Raw genomic sequence first — 14,920 nt, forward strand, 5'->3', positions numbered from 1 at the left:
AACAGATTACTGGCAACCTCAGGATTCCATAAGCTATGGTATTACACACCAATGCATCAGTAATGTGGTGGTTACAGTCCTCTCAACATATTTCAGCTGTGGAACATTCAATCTTGTGTATTACTCATAAATTGTTTCCGCAGGGGAAGAAATACTCTACAGTGACAAAGATATTGACTTCAGATATGACATTTCACTGTAGGGACATGTTCCTTGGTAGTATGACATTTGGGAAACAAAAGCAAAAATTCCTCCATGATTTGGTTTCTTGCTCTGCAAGTTGTGGAAGGAATGCAGCAACAAAGGAGGTACTCATTTTAGGTGGCATGTGCAAAGACCTTATAACTTAGGAATCTTCCTAAAAGAGCATGTGACAGTGGTAATAATGATTTTATGTTGTATTTATGTGTGTGTGTGTGTATGTGTTGTATTTTTTCATCATCTGTCAGCCCAACTTTCCCATCCCTTGTTTTCTGACTGGACAGGCAGAATAGCAAGGATTTAATTTATACTTTGTTTCTTGAACGTAAGTTTTCAAACAGATTGAAACTCCATATATATTGCCTAAAATTCCAGTCTTTCAGCTTGCTCTCATTTGTCCATACAAGCCTATTCGTGTCTTTGCCACATTGTACATTTCAGTCCTTTATACAATATTTTGACACTGAACCTGAGAATTAACTTGATAGCATACAGCCCCACCCAAACTTTTTCAATCAATAAGTTCAGCATTAGAATAAAACAGGATGTGTTTCTTTTCCAGTACCCTTTACACCCTGAAATGAGGCTCTGAAAGCATTCTTGAAAGATCATTGGTACTTTGCAGTCAAGGCAAGTTCTCTGGGCAGTATTTCAGCGTTACTGCTGCTGGTCAGTTCAAAACATCTTGCTTGTTTGTGTAATCCAAGCAGAAGCATAACCACTGAAAAAAAAATGGATTTAGAAAATGTTTCATGAATTTAATAGGGGATTGTAATAAGACCGAAAGCCTTTAAATTCTCATTGTTTTACTATATTTTTTGTGCTAAAAAGTGAGAACTTCTGAAAATATTATTAAAAAGAGGAAACAAGAAACAAGCACAATGCCAGAGGGGAGAAATATAAAAAAAATAGCCTATCCCCTTTTTTTTTTTTTTTTTTGTCTAAAACTGAGCAATCTTATGAGTATCAGAAGTATTGCTCAACATTTCCCATATTAAGAGGTTTATTGGTATTCTCTCTTTCCTACAGTTCAGCCACTGGGTCAAGAGCAATTGGTTTTTTGTGACTCATTTAAAGCAGTTCAGAAGTAGAGTCTATTGTATTTTATTCTGTCTACAGTATATCTTTCTCTTAACATCAATTTCATTGAGCTGTACCCTTAACAATAGGACTTTACATTTTTATTAATTTTAATCTTGATTTTTGTTGGGAAATAGTTATATCACATTGCATTTGATGCAAAGCCCATGCATGTGAAATACAGTGCAACTACCTGATTTGACTTGGCTGATTAGTTCATTATTCCACCTTGCAGACTGAACTAAAATGCTACAAGCTCAAATTCCCATTTCAGTTCCCTGCAACTGTGGTCCAGTTGGTGAGGTCAGCAGCTGTCCAAATGGTCAAATGCAATCCAGTCACTGGATATTAGGCCAGAAATAAAATTTGGATCTTTGATATCAGTACTGATCTTTTGGTCCTATGAAGCATGATTTTGCTGCACAGAAATTACTCCATGGTCAATGCAGTACTTTATACTTACTCTGCACAAAGTGTGATACGCACACATACACACAGTCTGAAATTGCTTGTCCCAAGGCAAACCAAAGCCTAACCCGGCAACACAGGGGGCAAGGCTGGAGGGGTCACAACCCAGACGTACACCAGTCCATTGCAAGGCACACCAAGCAGGACTCGAACCCCAGACCCACCAGACAGCAGGACTCAGCCAAGCTCACCACGCCACCGCACCCCCCAAGTGCAATAAAATATTGACTAAATAAATTAACTGGCCAAAATGTTGTAGGTAAAAAAAAAATGGAAATATCCATAAAAAAACAAAGAAGCTCTGATGGAATAATTTTCAAATTCAAGACTGCTTCTGATCTACAAAAGTATCAGTGGAACTTCTCCCATATATCTACAAGACCTGATCCTCTGCTACACCCCAACCAAACTGCTGCGCTCCTCCACCTCTGCCCACTTGGTGGTCCCACGCACAAAAGGTCCAAAAGCACAAAGATTCTCAGCTCTGGCTCAATTTGGTGGAATGTCCTCCCCCTGTCACTCAGAACTGCTGAATCTCTGTCTAAATTTAAGAAGTATCTTAAAACTCACCTCTTCTGGACTCTCTTCTCACTTGATCTCTTAAGTTCATGTAATGTGTAAATGTTCATGCTCTATAACTTTGACATCATAACTGTTAAATAATGGATAAACTTTCAAGCAGATTCTTCTGTAATGTAAATGTTTAAATAAAAAGTAGTAATTAAGAATGTGATTTGGAATGTAATTTAGAATCGTCAGTTATTTGGATAAACCTTTATGCAGCTACTTGTGTGATGTAGATTGGTTCATATGCTGGAAAGTAACTTGCATCTATGTCTCTCATTCCACTAATGCAATGAACACATTGTATTTTCTATGAGATGCACATCACTTTGAAAAAAAAAAATGCATCTGCTAAATTAATACATGTAAATGTAAAAGTAACTTTGGATGGAAAATTAAAATATATTCACATTCCATTTCACCAAAAAAATTAGTAGAGTAGTAGTATAGTATGATCAAGTTAAACAATACAGTTGTAAAAAGTTCGAGAATGGAGAAAAAATGGTATCATCCATAACCTTTTCCTGCTCATTTCTTCTTTTAAATAAGAAGTCTGTTACTACATTTACATTTACATTTATTCATTTAGCAGACACTTTTCTCCAAAGCGACATACATCTCAGAGAAATACAGTTTGTGCATCACTAGAAATTTAGTTCAAATACATCTTTCAGATCAGTTGTTTTGAAATTATATCTGTATTCTCCCTCCTGACATGGGTTTCATAAAGTAGTTGTAATTTATTTAGATAAAAGTAACTGCAGTCCGATAGAAAATCCAGATTTAAAGAAGTCCAAAACAAATCAGTGAAGGTTCATGCCAAGTTCTATACTCATCTCATAACAAAAAAGCATCAATAAAAGTTGTGAAACAGAAAGGTAAGAAATATTATATTAAAATATATTAATCTAACAGATTAAATTAATCACTGCTTTAAAAAGAGAGAAAAATATTAATATTTGCAGACATGCATTATGAGGAGTCAGAGTGGAGCAACAATAATTTATGAATCCCATTCTCAACTTACTTTACTGAATTTTCATAACATGTGACCCTCATACAGTAAGAGCACAAAATTCCAGTCTGGATACAACAGACTGTGAACGACCAATCTGTAGAAATAATTGTATTATTTTAATTTTTTCAACAGTATATTTTTGAGTTTGTACAATGTCATGAGAGAACAAAATGCAATTGCATGATTTTTTTTATGTTAAATAACATGGCTGTTTAGTAGAAACATTACTTCACTTGTAACCACCTTCATAGACAACACATTTCAAGAAGTTGGTGTCAATCAGATAAAACTTCAGGTCAATTATGAGATCAAAGTGGACAAATTAGCTGTTCATTGGTATTTGCATATATCTTCATGCATCTTCCAAGTGTTTTTATCCTCTGAAGTTCCAGCTATATTAGTCAAACTATGCAATGCATTTAAAATGAATAGTGCAACTATTTTCATAGGACATTTTTAAATATTAGTTGTTGTTTCTGTTGTCGCTGTTGCTTTTAGCTAATGTGTTCATTTAAAGTCACTTGTTCTTTCGACCCATTTAGAAGCCCATCTATTGTTATGGTGTTAATTCCAAGTAAGGACCCTTCTAAGGGTATTACAACAATAACAGGAAGCAAGATTTTAACAGGGAACTTTAATGTTATTTCTGTGTCCTTACCAAGCATATAATCTGCTGCCCCATAGAACAACCGGTTATACTACATAAAGTGGCTATAGATTTATATTTTCATTTATAAGGTTGCTCTAAATACAAATAATGAAGTTAAAACTGTAACTGAAGTGAATGACTTTACAAGCAATTCAATTAAACTGAAATGACTTTTAAAGTATTTGATATGTTTATTCTGAAGAACTTTCAATATTCAAAATTGCGATACTTTCTTAGATGCTCTAATTTATTAAAAGTTAACAAATCTCCAAGTCCATTATTACTCACTGTAATTTAAATATGGTGTTGATATTTTGCATACGTTTTCAACAGATCTTGTCTCTGCTTTGAAATCACGATGGAGCACAGCATGGCAAGTTATGTACTGACCAGTCCTCTTATCGGTTAATTCACATAACAATAGTGATATATGTCAGTATGATTTCTTTTACTATTCTTTTGTTATGAATACATTATAACCTTTTTGGTTTCTTCTATTCTTTCCCATCAAATCATGCTACATTGTCGTCGTTCTTAACAGCGGTCAAATCGCTTACAAATACTGACATTGCTTAGCTGTTTGTCCAACTTAGTGGTGCTCCAGAATCTGTGTCTAATCACAGAGTACAAGGCCACAACGCATGCTTTTGAACTGTGGGAGGAAACCAGAGCACCCAAAGGAAATTCACATACAAAAAGAGAGAACATCTGAACAGCCCAGGCACAGTCAGGCAGTTGATATACCACCATGCTGTCCAGCTGTAGTGCTACAATTCCTATGTTTCAAAAACAGAATCAAGGGAAACATACAGCATGTGCATAGCATTAAGTCCTAGTTGTTCAGAACATTCAATTTCATACTTTTTGTTTTATCCTATGCATGGAGTATTGTATAGCTGCTAATTATAATTTTTATGTCAACCAATTTTTCATGTCCAAAAAGTACCTTGAAATCAAGGCTGAGGCCCATATCGCATTCATCAGGAAACCGCTTATGGAATGAATAACCCTGAATATTCTGCAGAGTGACATGGTGTGCCCATGTGCCTTTAAACTTTTTTGGAAGATTACATTTGCAAGTTATAAACTAAATTGTCATGTACTCAGGTGTATTAATGTTGTTTTCAATGTCAATATTGCTCAAATAAATTCTGGCAGAAGAAAAAAAAAGTCTTTCCTTGGACACATTTACCCTCTCTTGTGATAGACTTACGCAGACATATCTCTTTTTCAGCCATCAGCTCCAATATTAAGAAACACTGCTCACAGTTCAGTATGAGGATTAAGATTTGCCCGTAGGTGATTCCCATTTAAAAGCAGGAAGAATTGCATAACTTCTTCTCAAGAGTAATAATGAACTCAAGAATAGTGAGCTGACAAATGGTTTTGTGTTCTGACCTCATTTTACATACTAAACCCCCAATGAAGCAAACTTTGGTCTAATTGTAAGTTACAAGGGTTTGGGTCTGCTGCAAACTTTGTTTATGGAAATTTTGATATTATTAGCTTTTATTATGCAACAAAATTAGACAAGAGAAGAGAGGCTTTATTGGCATTTCAACCATATACAACTGGTACAGTACACAGTGTCATTTCAGTGTCAAATTAATTGATTTGCATCCTGGAATATGATACAATAGATAGCAGGGAATCTCTTACTTTGGGTCATGTGTACAGTGCTTGAACTGGACCTGTAACATCTGGTAGGGTCATGGCTACGTGAAAATATAATATATTGGTATTTCTGTAACTATATTACTCATATGGATTGTGGGATCTCACACAGGTCAGCTGAGTAACCTCAATTTGAAACATGTACATGTATCTTTCGAGGATCCCTAGTTCATTTCCTCCCTTCAGTTATCATTGTCAAAGCATATTGTTGTGTTACTTTCCATTTCATGCAACAGAAATGGAATTTTTAAAGTTTCTTTGCTGGTCAGTGCTTTTTTATTTATTAATTTTGTTTTTCTTTTTTTTTTTGCATTTGTGTCAAAGAAAATGTACATATATGCACTGACAGACATCTGAGATGAGCCAGACAAAAGCTTAGACACAAACACATAATTATTAAACTGCAGCTGGTTTATTTGAAATCATATTTTTCCTAAATACAAAACTAAGCAAAAAGCAGAAAAATGCACAAACAAATGTGACAGATGATGGACTATTTTAAATAGTTGAAATGTGTTTGGGGAGGGAGAGGGGGCGTGCGGTACCGCAGCGTAGCAGGCTTGGCTGGGTCCTGCTCTCTGGCGAGTCTGGGGCTCAAGTCTCGCTGGGGTGCCCTGTGACGGACTGGTGTCCCACCCTGGGCGTTTCCCCACCCAAGGACCCACTCCAAGCCAGGCTCCAGCTTGTCACGACCCCGCTTGGGACAAGCAGCTTCAGCCTGTGTGTGTGTGTTTAAGATGGAAATGGCTCCAAAAGAGATGTGCTTGAGATATTTACTGAATGCTTAAATGAATCAGCAGTTCTTGTTTTTTCAGGTTGAACACAACTGATGCCACAACCTTTTGTATTAGTAAAAAAGGTTTGATGGCAAAGGTCAGAAGACCAGACAGGGGGGCATTACAATAGTCCATATGAGATGTCACCATAGGCTGGACTGGGAGCAGTGTAAATTGTTGTGTGAGGTACTGGCAGATTCTATGAATGCTGAAAAGGTGGTCTTTCCAAGACAAACAAATAAATAAATAAAATAACATACAACCCAGTAAGCAATTCTTTTACATAGCAAATATTCAATTGTTTAACGGCGGATCTTTTACACTGTTTGGTGTAATGTAAAATACATTATATATGCATGATAACGCCAGTCTCACCTTCTCTGTAGCACAGGTGAGAAAAACCTTTAGCCGTGTCAACATCCGCAAAGCTTTAAAAACATCCTAGTTTTAAAAACATACAGTGAACAACTGGCTGCTGTCTTCACGGACATATTTAACACCTCCTTAAAAAGCTCAGCTGTACCCACCTGTTTCAAAAACACCACCATTATCCCTGTTCCTAAGAAAAACAAAGTGAGCTGCCTTAATGACTATTGCCCAGTGGCACTGACCCCCATTGCAATGAAGTGCTTTGAGAGGCTGGCACTTGGACACATTAAGGACACCATCCCAGACACTTTGGACCCACTGCAGTTTGCCTACCGCCACAACAGATCCCTTGAAGACGCAATATCACACACAGTTCACACCATCCTGTCTCACCTGGATAATAAAAACTGCTATGCAAGGCTATTATTTGCGGACATAGCTTAGCATTTAACGCTGTCATCCCAACCAAGCTGATCCACAAACAACTAGGGCTGGGACTGAGTGCCACATTGTGCAACTGGATTCTGGATTTCCTCACCAACAGACCCCAGTGTGTGCGGATTGGCAGTAATACCTCCTCCTCACTGATCCTCAACACTGGCACTCCACAGAGAAGCGTCCTGAGCCCAGTGCTGTACTCCTTGTTCACACATGACTGTGTGGCCAGTCACAGCTCCAACACCATCATAAAGTTTACTGATGATACCACCATTGATACCACGTCTGATCACCAACAACGATGAGACGGCCTACAGAGAGGAGGTGAGGCTCCTGGCAGAGTGGTGCCAGGACAACAACCTGTCTCTCAATGTCAGTAAAACTAAGGAGTTGGTGATTGACTTCAGGAAACAGGATACTGTTCAGGCACCCATTTACATAGGAGGGGACATTGGAGAGAGGGTCAACAGCTTCAAATTCCTCGGGGTCACCCTCACTGCTAAACTCACATGGACTGAGCACACAGCATCAAGCATCAAAAAGGCCCATCAACATCTCCACTTCCTCAGGCATCTGAAGAAAGCCTGGATGCCCACTACAGTCCTCACCAATTTCTACAGGTGTGCTGTGGAGTCTGTCCTCACAGGGTGTATTACATCCTGGGGTGGGAGCTGCTCCATACAGGACAGAAAAGGCCTACAGAGGGTGGTCAAAACAGCTCAGGGAATCATCGGCACACAGCTACCAGCAGTCCAGGATACCTACATCACACGCTGCCTCAGAAAGACAATGTGCATCATGAAAGATCATAGTCACACCGCACGGGCACTTTTCTCTTCTCTGACATCTGCAAAGCAGCTCAGGTCTATTCAAACATGCACTGCTAGATACAGGAACAGCTTTTACCCCACTGCTGTAAGAGTATACAACACTAACCAATGTGCCACCTTTCGTAACTAGAGTTGGACTGCTCCTCCCAAGCACATTGATAATTACACTGTCACTTTAAGCATTCTTATTCTCATTCTCTCGTTCTGAGTTCTCTGGTTGTCAGCTGGTATCATTGCTATTACTGTTACCATTATTTATTGCTATTGCTGTTGCACTACTCACTGTCATTGTCATTGTTTTGTTTGTGCAGTATTTCTATTGTCTCTGTCTTTGTCCGTAGTTTGTGGAGAAGAATTCAGGAAGAATTTCATGATACTTGTACACGGTACTTGTACCTGTGACAATGAACTTGAACTTAAAGGTATACTGATGGTTAACATTTTTACACTGTATGCTTTCAATCAAAATTGCTGCATTAATCAGTTAGTATACTACATGGAATAGAGTGTCACCGTAGCACAGAAATTATCAACCTGAGCAATACATTAGAAATGAACAGGCTATGTCTCTTTTTTGCACTGTGGTAGCAGAGAACCGGAGACAGCACAATAAATGCAATTCACCTATGGCAAGTAAATGAAATAAACCTTGTTGAAAAAACAGTGTAGCCATGTCATGTTTCAAATATTTGCTTGTTCTTATTCAGTGGCTAGACGATTGTTTTTTTCCTATAAATGGTAACTATAAGATGACAGTACAGTCTTCTTCTGTCTTGCTGAAGTTATGTATTCCAGTAAATCTGTTTGTAAAGTAAATTCTTGTAACTTTGATGACATAATTACCTTTACTTTTAATGGTGTTGGAGTGTACTTAACTTTCTAACAATTTCATTATTATTTCCTTTTATTATAACATTCTTTAGGGTGACACAGGGGCACTGCAGATAGTGCTGCTGCCACAGAGCTAGCTTGTGATGGACTGGTATCCGTTCCAGAGGTGTACCCCCTAGTCTTGTGCCCTGTAATTCCCATACAGGCTCAAGCCTCCAAGAGGGGTGTGGTAGCGCAGTGGGTTTGACTAAGTCCTGCTCTCCAGGGGGTCTGGGGTTCAAGCCCTGCTTGGGTTGCCTTGTGCTGGACTGGCATCCTGTCCTGGGTGTGTCCCCTTCGGTCTTATGCCCTGTGTTGCCGGATTAGGCTCCAGTTCCCCATGACCCTCTATGGGATAAGTTGTTTCAGGTGCATGCACTCTGGTCTGCCTCCACTCTAGCCAGAACAATCACTTAGCAAAAATTAATTAAAATACTGTTATTTACTTCTATTTATTATGTAGTCATTCTTTCTTTCATGTTGTTTCCCATATGCTGTTCATTTAATTCTTTTGTTGTCTTATCTCATTATATGTTACATATCTGCCTTCTCCTTCTTTTGGTGTGTATATGCCTGTAATGGCCTGCAGTGGAACTTTCTAGAAAGAAAGCAGCTCTGTTACTGATAAATTCCACTTACTGGAAGAAACCTTGTATGGCCTTGTTATGAATACAAGTAGATGGCAGTTTGGGGGAGTATACAAAAACAGAAAAAAAGGAGAACAGGTGTGAATGTCTGTGATGGATAACATCTTGTGAGAACTGCAATAAACCATTTTTAAGCCTTACTGTGTCTCACTATTGAAACTCCAAAGATTGTCTGAAAAGAAAATCTCAAGCATTTCTGAGCCCCAAAGTTCAAACCCATTTATGCTAAAATACCACCAAATCTCATTAAAATGGACACGATTACTTTATTGTTTACATAAATTATCATAATACAGCATAACAAGGCAGTTTCCATTCATTAATTACTTCACAAATTTCTCACATGCCTTTTGCTTGAGAGTTTTTTTTGTTCCTGTCCTCCATGGTCAGTATTCTTATTTACATCTTAAATAATTACATTGTTATTAGAGTAATTTAATGTATAGCCAACCATTTCTTTGTAATATGCCTCTAATCTTTTGTCCAGGGCCCTGTGTCACAGTGTGAGAAGAGCGCTCAAAAAAATAAATTGAGATTAAATTGAACTGAAAAAGAAAAAAAAAACTGTGTGACCTTCTATCTGCACTCCTTCAGGTCTTTCAAAACTATTACTTACAATGCACTAAACAAAGTGTTGCTTTCCTCCACGAGCTCTGGTTTGTTCCAATAGGCCGAAACATGTTTCAGGTGGATTGGTACCTGTAGACTGGCCATAGAATGTGAATGTGTATACATTACATTTCTTAGCTGTATAAATGTATGAAAGACTGTGGGGAGTTGACTATAGTCTATCTAACACTGTAAGTCACCTTGGATGAAAGTATCAGCAGCATACATGTCTCCAAAATCAAACCAAAAAAAAGAGGAATGCTTCAGTTTTGAACTTTCATCCAGACACACAGTATTTTACCGTGTCTCCTGGGTGTCTCTAGCTAATCTAAGAGCTTGATTACATTTTATATACTGAATTCACACTTGCTTAAATCGATAAAGCTAATATAGCATGTGTAATTAATTAATTAATTCATTCATTCATTCATTCACAGTTTTATTGTGTACATAAATATATCAGAATCACTTACTAATGGCTGAAGAAAATAATTAGGTTCATTGGATAACAAACAGCATCACTGATGTTTAATTGTAAACGAATTGACTGTCATCTGTTTGTACCACACACCAAAATCATTGGAAAAGTGTTTTGGTGTGCATATATAAACTATGTTACTATTGGCCGGTCATTAAATTTTTATTTTGTTTATTTATTTATTTATTTATTGGGGGGCGGGGGCATAGAGGGCTTGGCTGGGTTCCGCTCTCTGGTGGGTCTGGGGCTCAAGCCCTGCTTTCGGTTCTTTGGGACGGACTTACATCCCATCCTGGGTGCGTCCCCTCCCCCTCCAGCCTTGCACCCTGTGTTGCCGGGCTGGGCTCTGGTTTGCTGGAATGAACGGTTTCAGACAGTGTGCCTGTGTATTTATTTATTTATTTTTTAAAGTACAAGTGCTGTACAGGATTTTACATTAAGGATGTTTTTAGGCCCTTCAGCAAAGAAATGACCTTCTGAAAACTATAACTGGTGAATATAATTCAGCAAGTTGGATTGAATGAATGAATGAATGAATAAATGAATGATAAAAGTCTTGCAAAAAAATTAAAGCAGAAGGCTGACAACGTTCCATGGTTTTCATAGCTTGTGGTTTCTATATAATATTCACATTAATAATATATTCATATATTCCATTCAATACTGCAGTATGCCATTAAAATATGTGTGGGGAAAGTGGAACTTAAATGAGAATGAGATAGATGTTATTCATAATATACAGCATCCAATTATATATTGCATTGCGAATAGCTCGTTATAAAGACTTTAAGATTTGAGGGACCCCTCTGCTCAAATAGAAAATGTCATCTTCCATACCTTATTGCAATAAAATCTTTCACTAATTAAAAAAGAGTAAAACACGATAACTGCATATACAATGAGTAAAAAGATATGCTTTTTATATCACATGAAAAGGATACTGCAGTAAGAACAGTCTGCCGAATTACGGGGGTGGACAAAATAACAGAAACATCAGGTTAAAAGTATTGTAGTTTAACTTTGAAGAAAATGCGTTACGATTACAAATGCAGTCGCAAAGGTCTGCCGTAATAGGTTGTTTGCCAGTTAGCAATGTCAGGTGTAAACAATGTCGGACCATTGTTTAGTACATGTGTGTTCAAAGCGACACAACACAACTAAGAGAGTTCCAAAGAGCCTAAATAGTCAGTGCCCAAACTGCAGGCACGTCAGTCCAAAAAAAAAAAGGTGTACACATCTAAATAGAGGTAAAAGTTAAACCAATGCAGTAGATACTTATACATCTTTTTCTCTGGGCAACATGATTTACGCTCTTTTTTTCTGGGGCCGTATTTGGTTGTGCATTCCTACATCTCTTTTGAACTTCCCAGCTGCCTTCACTTTGCTGACTGTCATTAATGTGCAATCTATTTTGTTGATTTATTCACAACCTATTTTTTTCTGGCTACCAGGGATTTCAGGCATATGTACATCACCCACCAACCAAACATAACAAAAAGTAAGTATATAGTGTTGAAAGGATTTATAAAACTCAAAGCCAGAGCTCAAAATTAGAGTTGTTAGAGGATCTACTGAGTTGTTCAGCTCTTTATAGCACTTCTCTCTTGCGCAGGCTTGGGTCTACAGCTCAGATCACAGCTCAAATCTGAGATGGGTAATTTCATGTGGTGACCCAAGTTTGGCATCAGAATGAACCGGCATCCACTGATGGAAGGAGGCTTTATAGTAGCGTTGCAGGGTCTAAACCACCTGGGCTCCCTTTCACACAAAATCTATCTGTCGGTCTGTCAGATGTGTGATTTGGGTGTTTTGACTCTTCCACCAGTCTTAGACTGTGCTCCCAGTCATCGTTTTGTTGTGCTGCATGGCACCATGTGATCTGCAAAAAAAAAGGAACCACATTGATAGAGGCGTGAATTGGAGGGCCACATAGCAGCTGCCCCCAACTTCCCAGTGGTCATGGAGGCAACTCTGATGGTGAAATGGAAACAAATTCATGTCCAAACTTGACCAACTTCCAAGTGATGATCTTTTATCTTGTCCCTGAACTGCTCACATTTATTTAATCACTCACAAGTCAGTTGATTATTAATTCAGAAAATAAATTAAATTTAAAGACAATTTTGTTCATATTTTTGATTCTCAGCACATGTAACTTTTGCATTAGGTCATCTCATGAGACTTATTTATTCACAAAATACAGGTTTAGAATTTAATTTTCAAACTGTTGTATATTATGTTTTCAAATGAAAATCTGACCTGACCTGACCCGACCCAAATGATTTATTTATAAAATTAGCCTGACCTGACCCAGCAGAATGTCAATTATCAAAACTCTTCTCCTCATTAATTGTATTAAAACAAGAAACACCTAAAATCCTTCAATGAATTTTTATTGCAGATTCTCTCACTACGTACATTCTCCGTAGAATTATTTTCCTTGTTTATATTTGGTAGGCCTCTTATGTTCACTTACTATCTAGCATTAATGAAAAAATAGGCTTAAAGCATCAATTTTAGTACAATATATGTATTTACTTTAAAACAATGAAAATTACTTCAGGCTAACTATAAGCTCTGTTCATTGCAGTTTTTGGTAGGTAGCTGATACAGGTGATTTATTTATTTTTTTTTAATAAAACAATATAGCTCAATTTATATGTGTCTGCACCAGGACATCAACCTGCAACCTTTCAGTATTAACTTCTATTACCTTAACCCATGTAATGCTTATAATACAATTTCACTGATACTAGAGATGCATTATCCTTGCATTTATTCATTTCTTTCTTTTAAATATATACGTTTCCATAAATGATTATGCTTATCTTGCAAGAATTAATACATTTTCAGCACTTAACAGGATTTGATTGTACAAGACTGAAATTTCCACCTTTGAAGCTGAAAGTGTGTTTGAAAATGTGTGTTGGAGATGAACAGCAGTTAGCATTTAGAAGAATTAAGACCTGTCAACCTTACTTTATTGGGCCTGGAAAGTCCTTAATTCTCCTGGCTTTTCCAATCAGTCTTTGTCTGCAGCTCCACAGAGAAAAAGATAGATGCATTCAATAATTGCGTTCTTGAAAATTCTACAGGAAATGATTAAGAGAGAGAAATGGCAATGCAATTTTTTGCAAGATTACATTCTATGCATATTTCCTATATATCCAAGATTGTTTTTTAGAAGGCCTTTTTTTTTTTTCTTTTTTCTTCTGTTCTTCAAATTCACATACAGAATGAAATTCATAAGTGCAATGGAAAATGTTGGAATTTATTTGGCAGTAATAAATGTAAAGAAGTTAACAGAACATATAAAACACCAAATGTTGATCAAAGTGTCACACCCTCGGGATCAAGCCGTTGCTTGTTCGCTGCTTCGTTCTGGTTCCTGACCCTCGAGTGCTCTCTTGACTCCTGAGTTTAGCCTCTCCTGCATATTGCTGTCTGTGCCTTGAAGACCCTCGCCTGTCCCCAACCATCGCATTTTGTCTAGCCCAATGAAGTCGTTTGGAAATAAAGAACCGACCCACAATTGGGTCCATTCACTCACCTCCTGTCTCCAGTCTGCCTGTATGATGGAAGAATCTGCCTTTTCCATGGACCCAACGGAGTTGGAGCACCTGAAAGATGTGGTGTCCACGCAGGGAGCCCTGCTGGGCTCACATGATTAGACCCTGCGGCAGATCCTTGATGCACTTCAAAATGTGGTGCACAAGCTGCCAGTCTCTGGACCCACCACGTTGCTTGAATCGGCCACCGTGAGAGCACCAGCAGCGACTTCCGCAGCACCCTCCACGTCATCTGAAATTGCCCTGTGCTTACCAGCGACGGGCCCCTGGCTCGCCACACCTGAAAGATACGACGGCTCGCCTAAGAGACGCCGGGGTTTCATCCTGCAGTGCGAACTTGTGTTTGCAAGCCAGCCCCACTTTTATCGATCTGACCCCAGTAAAATAATTTATTTAATTGCTCTCCACCTAGCAGAGAAGAGCGGCTGGAACCAGCCTGCCCTCTTGGCCTCCTTCCACCGCAGGCTGCATCCACGGATCCAAGCTGAATTAACGCACTGAGTGGAGGGTCGGACCCTGGATCGCTTTATTGAAAACGCGATCATTGTGGATAACCTTGCACAGGAGCATCTACCCCATTCCAAGCTGCCCCCACAGGAGACGCCAATGCCTCCCGAGGCCCCGGAACCAATGCAGCTGGGACAGGGGCACCTCTTTCATGAGGAGAGACAGTGGCAGCT

This window comes from Scleropages formosus, chromosome 16 (genome assembly GCF_900964775.1).
Source record: "Scleropages formosus chromosome 16, fSclFor1.1, whole genome shotgun sequence".
Classification (NCBI taxonomy): Eukaryota; Metazoa; Chordata; class Actinopteri; order Osteoglossiformes; family Osteoglossidae; genus Scleropages; species Scleropages formosus.